This window comes from Ambystoma mexicanum, chromosome 2q, assembly GCF_040938575.1.
Source record: "Ambystoma mexicanum isolate Mex_15411 chromosome 2q, UKY_AmexF1_1, whole genome shotgun sequence".
NCBI lineage: Eukaryota > Metazoa > Chordata > Amphibia > Caudata > Ambystomatidae > Ambystoma > Ambystoma mexicanum.
The window spans coordinates 350,006,687-350,026,439 of record NC_090924.1 but is presented as its reverse complement, the minus strand read 5'-3'; positions in this window follow the sequence as shown (position 1 = coordinate 350,026,439).

The window sequence follows — 19,753 nt, the reverse complement described above, 5'->3', positions numbered from 1 at the left end:
TTCAACCTCTGAGCTGCATCATCTTCAGAGCTCTAATGTTTCCTGTGGCCATGTGTGAAAAGGCCACCCAGTCCTGTTTGGGCCTGGAATACTGGGACTTGTAGTTTACCCAAATTTAAAATGGGAAGGAAAGAATCACAAGGCCCAGAATTCAAAGTGTATACTCAGGACTTGATGGCCTTCTTATGCATGGCCTTGGAAAACTCGAGAGCTCTGTGTTTGCATTGGTTCACAAACAGAGCACATCCATTTTGCACCAATTTGCGTATTAGGAGGCAGAGAAAACAGGATTTCTACAACTCCAAACTCATAAACGTGCTTGCATGTTTATAAATGGAACCCATAGCCAGAAGGAACGATCTGATTTTGCCTCAAGCATAGTCCTATCTTGCACATTCTGTTCGTTATACGTAAATCGAACACACGCATTGGTGTGTGCTCTTGTGCTTTGGAGCTCAATTTTTGTCCAGCTTTCGTTTGCTCTAGTTTGTGTTTGCTTTGTTGTCTGAAAGCAGCACACTTTACACAATATGGTGTTGGTGTTCAACGTATGTGTGGCATTTCTGACCTGTTCTAGTCTTGGCCGCTGCTTTGTGTTCATGTTAACACATGCCACCGCCGGCGGTGAGAAATCCGCCAACCTTTCGTCAAGATTGCCAGGTCCGACGACACAGAGCCAGGCGAACTGGAGGAGGCACCCCCGATAACCCGGGCGGCGTCCTTTTCGGTTCCCAGCCCCCTCTCCCCCTCGTAAGGGGGAAGGGGTGCTGGGTCAGGGCGGCTAAGTGGAGAGCCCGCGAAAGAAGAGGCGCGGCAAAAACAGGAATTGCCCGCCAAAAGGTAGCGCGGCAAAAACAAGGAAAGCCCGCGAAAAGCAACAAAGGGTGGGGGCGTGGTTCCCTCTTCATAAGGAGCGGGGCTTTCAGCAGCAGCACACAAACAACTGCAGCTGTGGGACACCCGTGCTCGGTGCACAGGTCTGCAGTGGAAGGTTTTTTCGTGTTTGGAACGCGGTGTTGCCGGAACCAGCTGAAGAGCCGCGTCGCTGCCGGTGGGGATCGGAGGCCGGTGCTGGAGCCCGGGCTCAGAAAACGCCATTCAATGCTGGGCTGCGTCGCTGCCGGAGAGGATCAGCTGTGAGCCGCAGGGTTACGGGTGCGGAGCGGAGGTCGGCGCTGGAGCTCGGGCTCGGAGAGCGGAGACCCATGTAAGGCGGGTCTACGTCGCTGCCGGTGAGGAACAGCTTTGAACCGCAGGAGTGCCGGTGCGGATCGGAGGCCGGCTCGGGAGCTCGGGCTCGGAGAGCGGAGACCCATTCAAGGCGGGTATACGCCGCTGCCGGGGAGGAACAGCTGTGAGCCGCACGAGTGCCGGTGCGGATCGGAGGCCGGTGCGGGAGCTCGGGCTCAGAGAGCAGAGACCCATTCGGGGAACGCTGCTGAGCGGGGAGCGATCACGCTGACGAACAGCTGAGAGCCGAGGCACGGCGGATCACAGCTAAACGAGGAGCCTCACAGCTGGACGAGCGCTCAGGCAGTGGTGAGCGGCTCCGTACAGGAAGGGGCATCATCTAGGAAAGAGCCGGCAACGTGGTCTGGGGTAACAAAATCCAACGGCGGCCGGCGCAACCGACAGTTTCGTTGCGGGTAAGCTCACGACAAGCTTGCAGGCTCACGGCAAGCTTCCGCTTCGGAGAGCATCGAGGGAGCATTGTGTAGTACGCAAGCGGCGGGGAGCATGGACATGGAGGCCTTCATGGCGATGGCCAAACTGGTCACAGCGCAACATGGCACAAACTGGATGGAGGCGCTGACCAGTCAGGCAGGAAGAAATCACACGGGTGTCGGGGAGAGAGCTCACTCGCCTCTAATGTTTCAAGAGGACGAGGAGAACCTCATGGAGGAGCAGGAAGTAACATTGGAAGAAGAGGAAGAACCGACAAGGAAGAGAAAAAGAGTGCTGACAGAAAAAGCCAAAGCTATCAGAGAACAGGCCACGAGCAGCAAGAAAGGGAAACCAGGCAACAACAAGGGTAAAGGACGGGCGCAGCAGGTTGCAGCCGTACCGGCACCTGCGCCTGCTCCTGTGCCCAGGACACAAGGGGCATCCAACACACCTGAAGCCAGACCGGCGGCAGTGAAGGAGATGGGATCACCTTCCATGGAGGTGATGAAAGGTATAGTGTTACAATGCATACAAGCCTTGGGTAACGGGGGTAATGGTCCACTCTTGAGTGGTAATGTGAATGCTTTTAATCAGTTGGGGCAGGGGGCGAATGTATTGCAAGGGGAAGTACAGCCGGTTTCAATGGGAGGAGCCACGGGGCAGTCAATGGGAGGCTCTCTGACAAACGGGGGGTCCAACACAGGGGTGCAAAGCCCAAGGGGATGGTTTAACGCACTGTCGGGGAATGGGGGGGCTCAGTCGACAGTGGGTCAAGGGTCTGTCGTGGCTAATTGTGGGAGCTACATAGGGAATCCTGCGGCGTTACAGGTCTCTTTATGTCAGCAGGCCACGGCAGGGAATCCGGGAAGCTCAGTTGGGGGGTCAGGTCTGGGAGGTAGTGGCTCATTGGGTGAGACAACAGCAGGAGTGGGGCCACAGGCGTCACCATGGTGGGTTCAAGGGGTGGCTAATTTGGGGACACCTCAGGTCACCGATAATGGACAAGGGGGTTTAGGGGGTGCTATGACTCCAAACGGAAGGACCATGCCTGGTTTCGCCCCAGCAAGGGTGTCAGTAAATTCCCTATCCTGGCACATACCCCTCACAGTTAAGGAAAGGGTGTGGAGAAAGGAATTTGTGGAGATTTTGGAATTTATACAGATGGAGCCAATGGGGAATGGTTTAAAAGAGTTATCAGAGAAAGAGAAGGAGAAGAAAGAGAGGGAGACCCCTAAACCTGAGGCGAACATACACAATTGGATTAAAGCCTTTTTAATTTATACCTCCGTAATGATTGAGAAACACCCACAGGATGCCTCAGCAATGTTAGCATATTGCCACTACATCCAAGATATCTACTTGAAGAGAGGGGGGGAGGGCTGGCTTAAATATGACAGGGCATTTCGTCTAAAGATGCAAGTGTGGCCAGCTCTAGCCTGGGATGAGATGGATGTAGGGGGAGTGGTGGACAAACTGGTACTTAGCAAGGAAGGGGGTGACCAGGCCACCGGTGAAAAATCCCAAGTTGTATGGAGAGGCAGAGGTGGTTTTACGCGAAGGGGAAGGGCGTCCTTTCGCGGGCACTCCTCCTGGAATAACAGAACCAGCTACCATGGGGAGCAGGCAGAATGCTGGAGGGTCAACTCGGAAGAAGGTTGCCCGTTTGGCAAATCCTGCAGATTCAAACATCCAAGGGGAGGGAGTTATAGGGAGCAGAACACCTCCGCCAGCGAAAGCAAGCACAAGCCCAGTCCCAAAGAAAAGAATAAGGGCAAAAGGGAATGAAATGCATGTCTTGTTGCCAGAAAATGCGCCACTCAAAGTTGGTAAGGCATCCATTAAATGTGGGCTACCTACTCCAGTTAACATCCAGGCTATGACTCCATGGTTAAATATGTATCACAACGTTGAGCACGCTAAACTGCTGTGGGAGGGGTTTAGGCGGGGTTTTAAGATCCCATGTACAGAAAGAAAAAAGGGCAGTGAGGTGCGCAATTTGCGGTCTGCCTTACAGATGCCAGAAGTGGTGCGCCAGAAGGTCGCTAAAGAGGTGGCTCTTGGCAGGGTAGCGGGGCCTTTCACACAACCCCCATTCCCGAATTTGGTCGTGTCTCCTCTGGGACTGGTTCCCAAGAAGGAGCCGGGCCAATACCGCTTGATTCATCATTTATCCTTTCCAGTAGGGGAGTCAGTGAATGATGGGATCCAGGAGGACAAATGCAGGGTTCAGTATGTCTCCTTTGACGATGCAGTTGACATGGTAAGGGCGGCAGGTAAAAAGGCTCTCCTAGGAAAAGCAGATATTGAATCAGCGTTCAGGCTGCTGCCCATTCATCAAGAGAGTCAGCATCTGTTGGGTTTCAAGGTCCAAGGAGGATATTATTTTGACAAATGCTTACCAATGGGGTGTGCCATTTCCTGTTCTTATTTTGAAGCCTTTAGCTCATTTTTAGAGTTTGCTGTCAGAAAGGAATGTGACAAAGGGGCACTGTTGCATTATTTGGATGATTTTCTATTCATGGGGAGAGATGGAACAGATGAATGTCTAGAAATCATGCGGGTCTTTCACGAAGTGATGGGGTTCATGGGGGTACCGTTGGCTAAAGACAAGACGGTGGGCCCTGTGACTTGCCTGACGTTCTTGGGGATTGAGATTGATTCAGTTCAAGGGCTGTGCAGGCTTCCACAGGACAAGGTTCACAAGATGAAATCAGCTATTGCGAGCTTGAGGTCCAAGAAGAAGGCAACGTTGAGGGAGCTCCAGGTCATGGCGGGCAACCTTAATTTTGCGGGCAAGGTCATTCCGGTGGGGAGGACATTTGCTAGGGGCATTGAGTTGAAAATGATTGGTTTGAAACATGCTGGTCAGCATGTCAGGTTGGGGTCTGATATACAGGAGGATTTGGCTATGTGGGATGAGTTCTTGGATAGCTTTAACGGGGTCTGCTTGTGGAGATCTGTCTACAACAGCAAAGCAAAGCGTAAATTGTTCACAGATGCAGCAGGGGGTTTCGGGTTTGGTGCGATTCTTGGTACTCAATGGTGTGGAGCGGCATGGCCGGCCGATTGGCATGACCAAGGGGTCACCAAGGACATCACCCTGTTGGAGCTCTTCCCAATTGTGGTAGCATTCAAGTTATGGGGGGAACAGCTGGGAAACAGCAAAGTCACGTTGTGGTCAGACAACCTAGCGGTGGTGCAGATAATTAATCACGGTGCGGCTAGGAGTCCCAGGGTGTTGCGACTATTGAGAGAGCTCAACAGGTGCATGCTAAAGTGGAATATTGAAGTGCGCGCTAGACACGTCCCAGGGGAACTTAACACAGCTGCTGATGCTCTCTCTCGTTTGCAGTGGGGGAAATTCCGAGAGTGTTGCCCGGGAGCAGAAAAAGGGATGACGCCATTCGATGCAAAGTGGTGGGACATAATTTGGGGGATCTAAGTGCCCTGATTCAGACGGCGTTAGCTCCAAGCACGAACACAAAGTATCAGGCATGCTGGAAACGGTACCTAAGCTTCAAGCAAGAGGAGCTGGGGAATACCATGTTGGAAAAGCCTGTGAGGGCGTTTGTGGGTTGGGGATGGCAAGCAGGCAAGTCCAGGTCATGGATGGCACATCACCTGGCAGCCATCGCTCATTTTTCAAAATTGCAAGGGGAGCCCGACCCGACTAAGGAGCATTATATTTGTATGGCCATGAAAGGATGGGCCAGACAGGTAATACCAATAGGAGATGAGAGGCGCCCCATAGATTATGTCAAGTTACAAAGGGTGGTGGCCAGTCTAAGGTTGACCTGTCACGGGGATTTCGAGGTAACATTGTTCAAAGCTGCTTTCTCGTTGGCCTTCTTTGGGGCCTTTAGGGTAAGCGAATTAGTCCCAGAGAACAAAGGCGCAAAGGGTTCGAAATATTTGCAGATGCAGGATGTTCAGGTCTCTGAGGGTGGACTATCGTTATGGCTGAAAAAATCCAAAACAGATCAGGAAGGTAAGGGGTGTACGGTGGCGTTACAACCCATTGCAGGTTCCACGGTGTGCCCAATCCGGGCCGTGGTTGCATTTCTCGAAGTAAGGCCTCCTTCCGAGAAAGGAGCACCGTTTCTGATACACGAGGATGGCTCCGCACTAAGTCGATTTCAGTTTAAGAGGGTGATGGAAATGGCATTGGCAAAAATTGGGGAGAATGAGGGAGTGTTTGGTACGCATTCATTCAGGATAGGGGCCGCAACATCAGCAGCGGCAATGGGGATGAGTGAGGTTACGATCAAGCAGATAGGTAGATGGAAGTCAGGGTGCTTTAAGAAATACATTAGGCCCGAAAAATTGTAAGGGTGACACGCCTTCTTCTTTCTCTCTCCCCCCCCTCTCCTTTTTTAGCATCCGCCCGGAAGAAGAAGACAGCCGTGTGGGTAGTAGGACACTCTTTTGTGTCCAGGGCAGGGGCCCGCTGGTCAGAGGAGCAGGAAGCACTAACAGCAGGGGAGTTCAGGATTAGGTGGCACGGGGTGCCTGGCATGAGGTGGGCACAATTGCATGGTCATCTACACAAACTCTTAAGCAACAAAAGGAAACCTGATATATTGATCGTTCACTTGGGGGGGAACGATTTAACAAGGCTGTGGAGAGGGGCTCTCATGAGGGAGATGATGTATTCACTGCAGGAAATTGCAAGCCAGCTAGGGGAAACAGAAATATTATGGTCTGAAATCATCCCAAGAAAGGAATGGAAGGGGGCTGATAACCACGCCGCAGTAGAAAAATCTAGGGTAGGGGTTTTGGGCAGATTAGGCACGGACTCATTAACTTAAAATCTCCAGAGTATTTTTTAAACGACGGGGTGCACCTATCTCCATTGGGGATGGAATTATTTTTCTGGAACATATGCACAAAGGTACTAGAGATGTGAGAGAGGAGCAAAGGGGGGAGCCACGTTGGGCGGAAACCCAGACGTGGCGTGGCGGTGTTTGGCCAGACAAACACAGGAGACAGACTCCGGAAGAGCCAGGAGAATGCGGGAAGGGTCCTCGCTCTTCCCAGACCCAACGCCCCTTGGGAGCCTAAGCGGCAGGGGCGGCGGGGAAGGACTATTACGGCTCAGCTTCCCCCAAGGAAACGGCACTCTCCCCGCTCAGGAGCACCTGCAGGGGCAGGACAGGCTCGGATACTACCAAAGCAGGGAGAGTTGGGCCTACTGATGGACTCTTGGGAAAGGAAAAGGGGGAAGCAGGTCCTTGGGACACGGAGTAGTCGCCGCACCTGGCAGACAAAGTTTTTTCCACAAGTGATGTACAGTTTGGGTGTTGTATTGTGGAATAAATTTCTGCGGCCTTCTTATGCCAACAAACAAGCAAGTCTCTTTCTGCACTTTCTGGGGGGGGAAGGGCAAAGAGTGATGGTGTTATGCTATATGTTGGGCATGGGTGGACGGATGCCGGAGTTATGCCAGGTCCGACGACACAGAGCCAGGCGAACTGGAGGAGGCACCCCCGATAACCCGGGCGGCGTCCTTTTCGGTTCCCAGCCCCCTCTCCCCCTCGTAAGGGGGAAGGGGTGCTGGGTCAGGGCGGCTAAGTGGAGAGCCCGCGAAAGAAGAGGCGCGGCAAAAACAGGAATTGCCCGCCAAAAGGTAGCGCGGCAAAAACAAGGAAAGCCCGCGAAAAGCAACAAAGGGTGGGGGCGTGGTTCCCTCTTCATAAGGAGCGGGGCTTTCAGCAGCAGCACACAAACAACTGCAGCTGTGGGACACCCGTGCTCGGTGCACAGGTCTGCAGTGGAAGGTTTTTTCGTTTTCCCACCCACCAACCCTACGAACAGATCACTCAAGAAACGCCTGGTCGTCGGCGTCGCAGGACGTCTAGGCGGTGTGGCGGTGTTTGGCCAGACAAACACAGGAGACAGACTCCGGAAGAGCCAGGAGAATGCGGGAAGGGTCCTCGCTCTTCCCAGACCCAACGCCCCTTGGGAGCCTAAGCGGCAGGGGCGGCGGGGAAGGACTATTACGGCTCAGCTTCCCCCAAGGAAACGGCACTCTCCCCGCTCAGGAGCACCTGCAGGGGCAGGACAGGCTCGGATACTACCAAAGCAGGGAGAGTTGGGCCTACTGATGGACTCTTGGGAAAGGAAAAGGGGGAAGCAGGTCCTTGGGACACGGAGTAGTCACCGCACCTGGCAGACAAAGTTTTTTCCACAAGTGATGTACAGTTTGGGTGTTGTATTGTGGAATAAATTTCTGCGGCCTTCTTATGCCAACAAACAAGCAAGTCTCTTTCTGCACTTTCTGGGGGGGAAAGGGCAAAGAGTGATGGTGTTATGCTATATGTTGGGCATGGGTGGACGGATGCCGGAGTTATTGAAAAGAAAACGCTGCCCGGAGCTCGTTGTCCTCAGAACATTTCTGCGGCGTGTTTTAACGCTAACCTTTGACCCTTTCGAAAGAAAAATGCTGCTTAGCCTGCTGCAGTGTCCCCAAGGTAAAAGCAAGCATGTCCTCACACGTGTGCACTAAAGTAACGCATTTGATTCCGTCTTTTAGCATTGTGGCCTGCGAGCCGGCCGAGCGAGAAACAGAGTACCGGGCCCGGGTACTGCATGGAACCCATGTCTTCATCCAAAACAGTCAACAAGCAGGTGCTGAACCACAGAAACTAAGAACCAGACGACAGCAGCTTGGAGGGAGTCTGCCGTGCCATGACAGGCTGGGGCGGCCCCCATGCCAACCTGGCCCATTGGATGCAGGCGGGTGGGTGAGTGTGGTGGCAGCAACTGCAGCTGGTCCTGAGCTCCAGTGAGCAGCTAACTGAACACATAGCACAGGATGCCGAGAGCCACACACGCGCAGGGCTCGGCTTGCTTGTAACTCAGTTTCCTCATTATCTCAAATAAAATGACCTCGCTTATTGTGTGCATGCCTTCTGTGGATGCAAAGGATTCCAGAGTACAGGAGGAAAAACACAACACGATTGGTGGGGAATAGCTCTTTCTTTGGCTGCAGGATGTTTGATGCTCACTCTACAATTCACAAATGCCCGACAGAGCATCACACCCTATTACGCGCTCTCCTCCACATGGAGTCCTCTGCTGTAAGCCAGCGCAAAACGAGCCCGCTGCTAATAGCAAACTCCTTGACAGCGCAGGAATAACTGTGAATATTCCCGGCGCAGCCCGAGCAGGAGGTTCTTAGCGGACGTCACTAGAAAGGGCCTTAAACATATTTGCTTGCCGACCTACACATGTTATGCCCAGGAATCCCCGAGCTGACGTGGCGGGGGGCTAATGGCGCCCTGGTTGCCACGGCGTCCCGGGCGGTCGCCGGGCCCGCCCTGCCCTAACTAAGGCCACCCCTGCGTGCACAGGATGCATGCTTGCATAGGTCAAACAAGGACTACAAGTAGGGACCACAGGCCCTTTGGGTTTAGGTAAAAGCCTAAAGTAGTCCAAATATGATCTAGGGTTATTTGCATTAGTCTCAAAGTGTGGCATATCAAGTGAGATGTAACAAACCAGTCATCACCTCATATAGTAATCTGGTACGTGTAGTCCTGCATTTGTAAAGTGTGCAGGAATTCAAGATGGCTTGCGATGCAAGTGGCTGGACTTAACAAATATGATTTAAGAGCCAAATTTGAACATATTATTTTAAAACAACAGGCGTGTGCATGAAACATTGAAGTTAGGTGAAAAAAGTTGATACTATAAAAAAATAATAATCTGAATTACTATTTTCTAATGCTTTAACATTTTCATAGTCAGCACTTCCTTTATATGAATGTTACCGTTGTGAGGCAGAAGGTTAAATTATGTTTATGTGTGAATTCTGGAAGGCCGGTCTCTTTCTTCTTTAGCAGCCACTCAAATGAATACCATTGCAGGTATTACTAACATGGAATATTTAAAATGTTGTGACACTATTGGTGCCCGCAGTTATTCAGTGAAGTTTACTCCTTGGTCTGGGATAAGTCTTCCTAGTCAGTGGAAATGTGTGCTTGACTCACACTGCAGAGGGAATGTCTGGCCACAAGGCCCTGACAAATCCCAGTTAGCAAGCTAATCTTCCAATAGGACATATTGCATCACAAAGTAAACCCTAGTTTACTTTTGTCATTTTATATAACACAACAAGCTGCATGTCCTTGACAATCTATGACTACAGTTACCACGCAGTTTGTTTTGAAGGGTATTTTTGAAGTACACGGCACACATCTCCTTGCATTCTGATACAATTGAAAGGAGCATTAGCAAGCAGTAGTATACAAAAACCTGTTATAGTTTAAACTTGGGCCTGTTCTGTAGGGACATGCTAAAGAAAAATCACAAATAAAATACATGTTTGTTTCAGTTACAGAATCTCCTGCCATTGGGCCACCAGTATACTGTGCAGTCCTACCTTGTCACAACATCCTGGCTACACCATTGATTGGAGTTAAATGAGAAGCTCTCTCAAGAATTGTCTTTGCCCAATGGATCAGACATGCATTTTTGAGCATATATCGATCGATCACATTTTCTTTTCCAATACATCTTACCTTCGATTTTCCGACATTTACATGCACAGGTAGAAATATTCCAATTTGTGATAATCTTCTGGATTGATCAATCGCCCCAGGCTGAAGTGCCCTAGCGGCAGTAAATCGTAACACACGCCCCTCAAGCTGACATCGGCAGATGCTAACTTTAAGCGTACGCCCCTTGTCACCACACCAACGTCTCACCCCCTCTGCGCGAAATTCATTGACGTGTCTCCATGGGAATTCCGAGAAGCCTCTTTGCTCTATAAATATCAACAAACTCTTTCTGATCAGACAACATTGGAATTTCTCTCGCCTTAATGTCCGCCTATTTCATTCAGAGTCTCGAGGACTCATTTTTGCTCTGTTCAGATACCTAACAAATGTGACGTGCCAATGAGAACGTTCCAACTTTGGGCCTATTCCTGTTCTCTTTGTACTATGGATTTTTATAACATGTCTGTGTCTTCTCTTACCTTTCTTATACATGCCATTTAAAAATAAAACATCTCCCACAGTTGATTTTTTCCTCCTTCAAAACAAAGTAAATATGGCTTCAATTAAACCGTTCTTTTACGAGCCTGAGCATACCGAAGAGAAAATGTGTGAGAGAGAAAGTCACAGAAAAGATGGTCAAGTGAAAGTGGTGACAATCTCTCGCAGGATCCTGATGCTTGTTGCATGGAAGACGTTTTCACTTGGTGTACGTGCCATCGATATTTAGTAATGCCAACTTTGGTGGAGAACACTTGCTGGCAAAATAACTCTGGCTGCTTGGCCTACAAAGTGGAAGAAAAGCCTCCACCACTATGCGCAGGGCTTTAAGTGGGCCGGGGCCTGCCGGGGCTGGGCCCCGACACGCTCCGAAATTTCGTTTTGAGGCGGGGCCCTGCCGGGGCCCACTAATTTCCCCTGGCAGCCCTGGCCACACTACACAAAAAGGCATTTTTTTCTACAGCCTGAAGCTCTCGCTCGTGTGCGAGAGCTTCAGGCTTCAGAAAAAAATGCCTTCAGCCATAATGGTGGCGCCGCACCTGCGAGGCATCCCTTTAATGAAGTGATGCACGTGGGCCGGCGCCACCATTATGGAGAAAATGTGAGGCCGCTGGAAGCAGAGGCCTTGCTTTCTAAATACTGAAGCTCCCACGTATTCGCGGGAGTTTCAGTCTTTAGGAAAAAGGCCTCTGCTTCCAGTGGCCTCACCCTTTCAGCCATGATGGTGACGCTGCCCCTCCCCAGCTGGCGAGGGGCAGCACCACCATTAAGGCTGAATAGGGAGGCGCTGTCCCCTGCCAGGCAAGCCTATAGAATATAAATGCAGAGATCAGCACCCTCTCCCCCTACCGGGGAGAGGGTGCTAATCTCTACAACAGGCTGCCTGGCAGCGGTGCCAGTAGCCCATTGAGCCGGGGCTCGTCAAGGGGGCGTGGCCTAATGGGCCATCAAGGCCCCCGCTGTTAGGCCACACCCCCTCGATGAGCCCCGGCTCGATTTGTAGTGCCACTTAAGGCACTGACTATGCGTGACCCAGCAGCAAGACTTCAAGGCAGCCCGCCTTACAAGAGCTGTGTTGAAAATGTTGGGGGTGCAGATGCAGAAACATATTTTGACAGTTAGCCCTTGTGCTCCTAGTAATGAGAAAGTATCCATTTGGTCTGTGCCAACCTTGAACAATAGCCTTTTATATTTTTCTACAAGGCCATTGTGATATCGTGGGTTCACTCACTATATATATTTGATATATTAAGCAATGTTTTGTTCTTCTTTCATGCTAAATGATTCCATCTTCTATTATGAGTCAGCAAAATATTTTTTTTGATTACAAGTTATGACCAAATGATCTTCCTATCTTGGTTTTTTTACAAAGCAAATATACATTTTTATAGTATCATAATTTCTAAAATATTAGACAGTAACTCCTTTACTCGCAAAGTATGTTTTTGTATTCCTTATGCCTTATTTTTTAAAAATATGCAAAAAAGATAATTTCAGTTATTCGATTCATTCAACAAAACTATTTCTCTATCTTTTACACAGATGATACAGGCTTGTACCCTATCAAGCGTTTACTTGGTGGATACATGGAAGACTGTGATTCTGCATTCAACGTGTCATAACTGCCTATGTCGTTTGAGCCATCGGTGAACAATTTCCCAGTCCCTCCGGACAATACACTTAATTTTTACAGACAGTGCCACTACCAGATTAATATAATTTGTAGTTTGTACATACCATCAACATTTTTTCAAAAATGTGGTTTTTATTACAATGGGGGTCATTACGACCCAGGCGCTAATTGCGCCAACTTTACCACCATGGTGTAAACTATGTTTGCACCATGGTGGATGGCGGATTTACCGCCCATTCCAAGGTGAGTGGGGCGGTAAATCCCCATTTCCCATTTTCCCTTCCCCATTCCCATTTTTGCCCCATAGGGCATAATGAGAGTGGGGAAGGCGCTAATTACGCCACCGTAAATTACGGTGGCGTAATTAGCATCATGGCAGGTTAGCACCATGGATTTTAACGGCTGCTAAAAGCAGCCGTTAAAATCGGAATCAGGCGTTAAGGGTTAACAACGGCGTTAACCCTTAACGCCTGGGTCGTAATGAGGCCCAATATGTTAATGTCAATAAAAAAAGATGTCACTAATAACTTGACATTTTTTACTTTCTAAATATTTCAAGTTAGTGTATTTCATTTCAAGTTTTTAATTTTAACTATCGTCTTTAAAGATGTTCTCTTATGTTCCCAAACAACATACAAGGCACAAACCCGGAAGTCACAACACCAAATCCTCAGTACTTGCATTTTAAGGACGATTGCATTTCTTATAATTTATTCACATCTTACTTCTTTGTTTCAAGTACTCTAAATTTCATTTGATTCTATTTTGGAATGCCCAAGTCTTTTATTAAATGTTAACCATTTTTACACTTTCACAGTCATAAGGCCTCATTACAACCCAGGCGGTAAGTTCCCTACTTTACCACCATGGTGTAAACTCTGTTTACACCATGGTGGATGGCGGATTTACCGCCCCATTCCAAGGTGAGTGGGGCGGTAAATCCCCATTCCCCATTTACCCTTCCCCATTCCCATTTTTGCTCCATAGGGCATAATGGGAGTGGGGAAGGCGCTAATTACGGCACCGTAAATTACGGTGCCGTAATTAGCACCAAGGCGGGTTAGCACCTTGCATTTTAACGCCTGCTAAAAGCAGGCGTTAAAATGGTAATCAGACGTTAAGGGTTAACGGCGCCGACGGCGCCGTTAAACCCTTAACGCCTGGGTTGTAATGAGGCCCATAGTAAATAAAAGCAGTGAAGTAATATAATTACAAGTAAATAAAAGGGTTTGTCCAAGTCACCAACACCACCAAGTCAACTAATACAAATGGTATGGCATATTAGCCATTCAACTATGCACTAAAGCAGTGATGCGTAACATGTTGATTATGAATATTTAATGGAACAAGTCCCTTGTGGGATTAAGGACATTTATTGATCAATTGAACAATTCCTGGCTGAATGAAGTGAGGGTGCTTCCTTGGATAATGTACTCCTCATGGGGGACTTTAGTGCAATTTGTTTGTGGGACGTTCCATTGCCAACCAGTTCCTGTTCTACAGGGTATAGATAATGCCAGGGGGAGCCAGTGGTTGAAGGTTTTGAAGGTTTTGAATGATTGGAATTTAGTTAGTCTTAACAGGACTTGTGTAGGAGACCTGAATGGTAAATCTACCCGGTGTAGGGGACCTTTGTCCTCTTGCCTTGATTTAATTTTTGCAACGGAAAGGCTGTACAACTTCTCTACCCATCTGGACATAGTATATACCAACCTTATCAATCATACATTTTTATATGCCACCTTTACAGAGTGGAATCAGGGACCTCAGAACTCAAACCTCACAGTTTTGTGTGTTTCTAAACAGAAGAACAGGCTAATTTGCCTCCCAAATAATATAAAAAAATTTAACCAAAGAATGAGGGGTCAAATGGATGTGTTCTTAAGTGAAGATCGAGATGATTGATTAAATGCAACTCAGTTCCTAGTATTTTTGCAAAGCTGTATGGCTGATATGAAGTGTCCTTAACAGCTTGGTCTGTAGGATACAATCATACTATCCAGAAATGCAAAAAGGAAATGACACTCCAGATTAGACAGCGATTAAGAACCCTAGATTTAGACTCTCAAATTGGGGAACATATTAGCAACGTTACAAGAATAAAGTAAAACAAAGAAAATCAATAACATGGCAGGAATATGTTGAAACCATGGTGCATTGTATATTAAAACATCAGGCACAAATTATTGGAAGATTAATAGTAAGGACAACTTCCAACTAAGCGTTCAAAAATACTTGATACAGGTAATAGATTGGGTGAAACATTTTGAATTATTGTTCACTCCCTTGCCTTCTGAGAATAGGGTGCCTTGCCTCCCAGGATCCTTCCAATTGACATTTTATAAAGACAGTTGTGTGTATGATTAAAATATCAAATTATTCCAAAGCCATTTAGTAAACGTGTTCTAAAAACACACCCACAGCTGTGGGCAAATCTTCTCTATGTTTTATTCAAAGCAATTATCAAAGTACAATTCTTGCCGACAACATGGTATGACTAAGATGTGTTTGCAATCTATAAAAAGGGGAATAAATTAGACCTGGGTAACTATCTCCCCATTGTGTTACTAGACGCAGATGCAAACATTTTTGCTTTGCAGATTTTAAGAGAGTTGACGGCTGGGGCGAAAACTAAAGGTATATTAAAGCCATTCCAGATGGGATTCACAAGAGGAGTTGGTACTGCTTTACTAAGGATCCTTTCAACATTTACCAAGCAAGCAAGGTATGTGAGATATTTTTGCAGTAAGCATCGACTTATTGCTTGTGTTTGATACCATCAATCACGATACTGTATGGCACAAATTAGAATCTTGGCATATACCTCCTCCCCTTCTGAATATCTTGATTGGTCTGTATTCTTGCGGGACATTGCGCTTCAGGCTAAACCTTGATGGTGTATTGACATAAATAGTAAAACCTTTTTGCTGTCTATGGCAGGGCTGTATTTTATCACCATTATTAATTAATTTCTTTCTTTCAGATTTAGGGTATTATTTAGCCCCTGCAGCTTTTATTTCTCCACAGCATTTTGGTGTGAAAATCCCTTACGTGAAATATCTTGACAATGTTGTTTTTTTCGATCGTACCAAAATGGGCCTACAGAGAATGCGTTGTGATTTTGCCACCTTTGCAGAGGATCGCAACCTGGTAATAAATGAGAAGAAAATGAAAATTCAGCATTTTGCAACAGGGAAAAAGAAGCGTACTAATAACTGGTGTTTCAAAAATAAGAGATTACGGAAGTCAAAACTCTACCTTATTTAGACTTTACGGTGACGAGCCATCCAAATAAGAAAGCTATTGACCTTTGTGCATAAGAGAGCTATACAATTCAGCTACCAAATGAGGAATCCTCTGTATAAATATGGAACATTTATGTTACATTTGATACTTATGTTCTATGAGAGTAAAGTCGTGCCTGCCCTGATTTACGGGCTTGAAACATATCACCTGTTATTTGATTGGGACCTTACTTCTATAGAAGGACTCATTTGGAAGAACGTCCTCTAATTGCCTAGGTGTGTCCTAACTATGGCTTTAGTGCAATTCGAGTTGTACCTAGAGTCCATTAATGCTAAAGTTCTGTGGAAAAGATTACTACTCTGCTCGAAGTTGAAAGCCACTCCACATTACTCCTTATATGTCAAATTTGGTGAGGCAGCCTTTAGTATGCGGAATAGCTACATCCAGGTTTGCAATGAAGTTCTCTGGAAATGGGGTATAAATGTGCTTGAAGCTATGGAGAATATGCAGTTATTAAAAAATAATATCTATCGTCTGGATTGGTGTGAGATATCCCGGGCGTCCTTCGACTCGTCCGTAAACAAATAGGATTCATACATTATATTTGCAGAGTTTTCCGTGCCCTGCCCAGTGTAAACGTCTTTTTATATGCAGTTCAGATTAAACTTTCTTCAAAGAAATGAAAATATGGTGCAGTGGAGTAAGAGCAGTGATGATGTTTGCTCCTGTAAATTCTGTAATCATGAATGTGAGTCATTAAAACATCTTGTATTATTTTGGCAGAATCTAAACGAGGAAAGAATTGTGTTTTTTGCTTGCTTTGTACACTTGACTAGTTTCATTTTAAGTGATGCATTGTGGGAAAGATGGTATACAACTTATTCAATTTCATTGATTTTAGCGTTAATCAATCCCGATTTTAAAAAATCGGGATTGTGCAATAGGGAGTCATTTGTTAAGTTATGTTTGTTTTATAAAATGTGCAATTACATAATAGCTGGGTTACTATTAATTGTCAAACATAACTTGTGACAATTGTTTTTTATATAATTGATGTTGTTTAACTTGTGTAAGGTTTTTATGAAAACTATTTTGCACAAAAAGGAAAAATAAATATGCTATACTAGCACGATCAACAAATGTTATTGAGATTGCCCTGAATACGTTACCAATAATCATAATCTATCCAAACACCTCTCCAGTATCAATAACATGTCTTCCTTATCAATGTGCAGTTATCAGTTGGTCCATGCCTTTTTTGGTTGTGTGTTGATCCACCAGGACCAGCAGTGTGTAAGTGAATGTACAACTTTAAAAAAAAAAAAATTATTAATATAGTGTGGTATAGTTTACAAAAGAAACTTTTCACACTTCCAGAATTAAAATACAAATTCAAAGGTTCATTATAAAATGAACTCTACATTTCATCAAACTACAATTAAAAACAAAAGAAAAAGAAAAAAAAGAGTAACTTATTTCAGTGAATGTACAACACAACATGTTCTTGCATGTATAGACACTTGGTCACCCCAGACCTGTTGTCTCCATACTCCCCTTTGAAGACCCCCATACCGGCAATCAACATATCTGTCTCTCATAATATTACTTAATTGCTTTCATTTCCTATGACTGTGAAAGTGTCCTTTGACAAGATGCTGGGCATTGCGCTCACTTCCTACTTATCCACTCTTCTCACTTATCAAAGGTAGTTCTCAGGTGGGCTACGCGCTTGCAAGGGGGGGTGGCGGGACGGGAACATACAAGGTGCTGTATACCATGTATCGCTCAAAGGGATCTTTCACCTGGGAACCATTGGCCGCATGGTCACCCCAGACCCGGTGTCTCCAAACTCCCCTTTGAAGACCCCGTCTCTGCAATCAAGACATCTGTGTGTCCTTTGACAAGGTGCTGTGCCTATTTTCCTCGCTACGTCCAGATCCATACCCCCTCCTTTGTCAAAGTCAGTTCTCACTTGGGCCATGTGCTCGCAAAGGGGGTGGGTGGGTCTGCATGCACAAGTTGATGAACCCCATGTACAACTAAAAGGGGTATTTCATCTGTGGACCATCAGCCCCATGGCCAAACCAAGACCCAGTGTCTTTCTTTGAATACCAAGTTGCTGCAACTGACATATCTGTGACATATCTGTGTGCCTTTTGACAAGGTGCCAGGCCTATTATGCTCTCTTCCTACATATCCATCTTCCTCCCTTATCAATGGCTGTTCTCACTTGGGCCATGCGCTCGCCGTGGTTGTTGGTATGTACCCACGTTTTTTTAAACAAAATTTGATGTAATCAATCCTTCACCTTCCCCAATCTTTACACATACACAAATAAGGCTACGTCCCATAGTATCTCATGCCCATTAGAAAAAGATCAACAACATTTAGAGGCAGTCCTTCCACATGACAAATTTAAATACGCACCCACTTTTCAAAATGTTTATAGAGGACTTCAAATCCTCAGCAAGAAAACATCCCTGCAGTACTATTATGGATATCATCATCGCATGGATTGTTATTTTCGTAGCCGAATCTCCTCATAGATTCTCCCAACTACCAGTAATTGAACTCTTACAGTTTTCTCATTTTCACCTTTGTACATTTATAGGCATTTTAGCATATATGAAGCCACATTTTCTTTTCATATATCTCACTTTTCCACTATCAACCTTTCATTGTATTATTATATCTTGAAGTACATTACATGACATGGTATTTTTTGATATACAATATTTTGTCATTGCTCTTATCGTTTTGTGGTCCCAAAGATTATCAAAGTACCTGAAATACTTTTCTTTGTGTGACAGACCATTGAAATATAAGCAGGTGGGTAGCCTGATGCGTCACAGTTACTTACAGGGCAATTACCAAACGCTAAAGTGTTTATATTTGAGAGGTTTCTATTGCTGTATACATTCCTGTCATGCTTTAATACTCATTTTCTTTTTGTACGTTTTTTACTAAATCTTCAGAAGCATAAAAAAATTTCTTTTTCCATTGTTTTTGGTTGCACTAATATCACAAAACCAATTTAACCCAATAGGTCATCCGCTATTGTTGCTGCCATTTCCATTGATCACATTATTTTTTAATAAATATAAAATAATTATTTTCTTTTATGTAAAACAACACACATTCCACAATGTCTCCTGCTATATATCTTGTATCAATCAAACCTTAAACATAGAGTATACAATACTTTTTCACACCTCTTGGCCACCAGAATACACACAGCTTCTTGTTACTCTAGATCTAATTCTGATATATGTAGTTTTTGAGTACTAATGAACATGTTATTTATGTTCTATTTAAAATGAAATCATAATGTGGAATTTTATCTCAAGCCTCAACATGTTTCAGTTCCTATGAATCTTGAGCCTTCATCAGGAGTTCCAATTCTTCAACATCCACATTTTAAAAGACACCCTGTGACTTGCCCCACACCAATGGACTACAGAAAACAATTGAATCCATGAAACAATTCTTTCATCTATTAGGACCTGCAAAACGACATATCTTACATTAATCATTTTAAATAGGATTAAGTCCATATATATGGAACACCGTAGCTGTTAATATATTGCCTACAGATTCTTCAGAGTTCCATAAAGGAAATCTTCTTTTTGAGGCCACATAAATTGACACTTTAATTCTAAAAATACTTAAAAAATTGATCTGTCGGTACTTGACTCTTCATCCCTCATCGCACACATAGTGTCATGCCCTCAGACTCACCCGATCATGATCGCGTGGTGTGCAGGCGGCGGAGCAAAATGCAGACCCTTCCCGTGGCCACCTCCGCTCGACCTTTGGGGGGATGCTGTGCTCTGAGGCATCCCTGGCACCGCTTTCCGTGCCTGCATTGGGGATTGCATTGGGGATTGCCTTGGAGATTGGCGCGGAGGGGAGTGCCATTCCATGCTGCAGTCCTCCGCTCGGCACGGCATGTCACGAAGGAGGGTCACGTGACACGAGCGAACGCCTCCAGGAAGCAGGCGCCAGATAAACCAGTTGGTCACGTGATCAAGGGAATGATCACGTGACCAGGAAATCGTCCACGATTGGCCAACAAACCAGGAAGACTGCAATAAAAGGGGATTGGCCTTTACACACATTGCTTCTCAGCTGATCCTACAGTGTTTAGCGATTTCTGCATTCTGAACTTCATGGTTTTCGACCTCTTGGATTTTGGACTTTGTTTTCTCTT